The sequence below is a fragment of the Nanorana parkeri genome, unplaced genomic scaffold (assembly GCF_000935625.1).
Source record: "Nanorana parkeri isolate BGI_ZX_2015 unplaced genomic scaffold, ASM93562v1 scaffold1953, whole genome shotgun sequence".
Classification (NCBI taxonomy): Eukaryota; Metazoa; Chordata; class Amphibia; order Anura; family Dicroglossidae; genus Nanorana; species Nanorana parkeri.
In genome coordinates this window covers 180,549-181,834 of record NW_017308221.1, presented here as the reverse complement: position 1 = coordinate 181,834, position 1,286 = coordinate 180,549, and the positions used below count along the sequence as shown (strand labels likewise).

Here is a 1,286-nt window from a genome sequence, read left to right as displayed (position 1 = left end):
GGCAGATGCATGATCGGATTTGTAGTTTCACTCTAGCTGTGTGAAAGCAAATACAAATGTTGTATTGTTCTAAAACAGTCTTAAATGAAAGTTCTTCATAATCATAAAGAAATTGGCTGAAAATCATTAGTCTGTATTGTTTAAAAAAAATGTCACCTGTCCCTTTAAGAACAAGTATTGGTAATTGGTATCGGCAAGTACATGAGGGGAAGTACTTGTACTTGGTCCTGAAAAAGTGGTATCCGGAACATCCCTACTTTGCATGTATGAGGCCCTGGGTTCAATCCCCGGCAGCTCCATTGGATTTTAAATCTTAAAAGGGCTAGTTTGCATTTGTTTGTTGCATGCATAGTTTAATCCCTGGCTTACCGTTGATAGGAATGATGGTATTGGGGAGACATAATGTGACAGTTGTCCCTTCGTTAGCAGTGCTGATGATGGTAGCACTTCTCTTGAGTTTATATTGAAAGGGCTAGTTGGCATACATTGAAACAGTTACATTTTGTGTGTGTGTAGTTCAATCCCTGGCCTCCTCTTGATAGGAATGATGGTATTGGGGGGCATAATGTAACGGCTGACATATCATTAGGAGTACTCATGATATTAGGACTTTTCTTGAGCTTTGCTAAGCTGAAAGCTACACCCCAGGAACACAGGAGAACATTCTCTCTGGGTATGGGACACCCCAACAAATGAATGTATGTGGCCACCCCTCCAAATGATTGAGTTCAGGTGTTTCCAGTAAAGAGTACTAATGAGGACCCCAGCCACCACGGCACGGAAGGTAAGAAAACAAAAACAAAAAAAAACGGCGCTATGCATCGGGGCATTTTGACAAGTACAAGTACTTGTCAAAATGCCCTGTATCGGGCCCGATACCGATGCTAGCATCTGTATCGGGACATCCCTATACAGAACAATATAATATGTAAGGGGATGTAGCTCAGTGGTAGAGCGCATGCTTTGCATGTATGAGGCCCCGGGTTCAATCCCCGGCATCTCCATTGTTTATATTAATGGGCGTGTTAGTGTGTGTAGTTCAATCTCTGGCATCCCGTTGATAGGGACGTTGGTATTGGGGCACATAATGTGACATTTATCCCCTCATTAGCAGTGCTTATGAAAGTAGGACTTTTTTTGAGCTTTCATTAGCTTAAAGCTACACTCCAGGAACACAGGAGAGCAGTTCTCTGTGCAGGCACATTTACCATGGAATCACTCCATAACAGGAACATTCGTCTCCTTTGAACACTCATGTTTAAAGCAATGCAGAGGAGAGGGCTTGT

The 1,286-nt window shown here is 42.6% G+C and overlaps 1 non-coding gene across 1 annotated transcript; it reads left to right on the top strand.

Moving 5' to 3' along the window:
* The first annotated feature begins 932 nt into the window (after window positions 1-932).
* TRNAA-UGC lies at window positions 933-1,004 on the top strand. The gene has a single exon. It is a non-coding gene; the product is annotated as a tRNA-Ala (tRNA).
* Window positions 1,005-1,286: the final 282 nt, after the last annotated feature.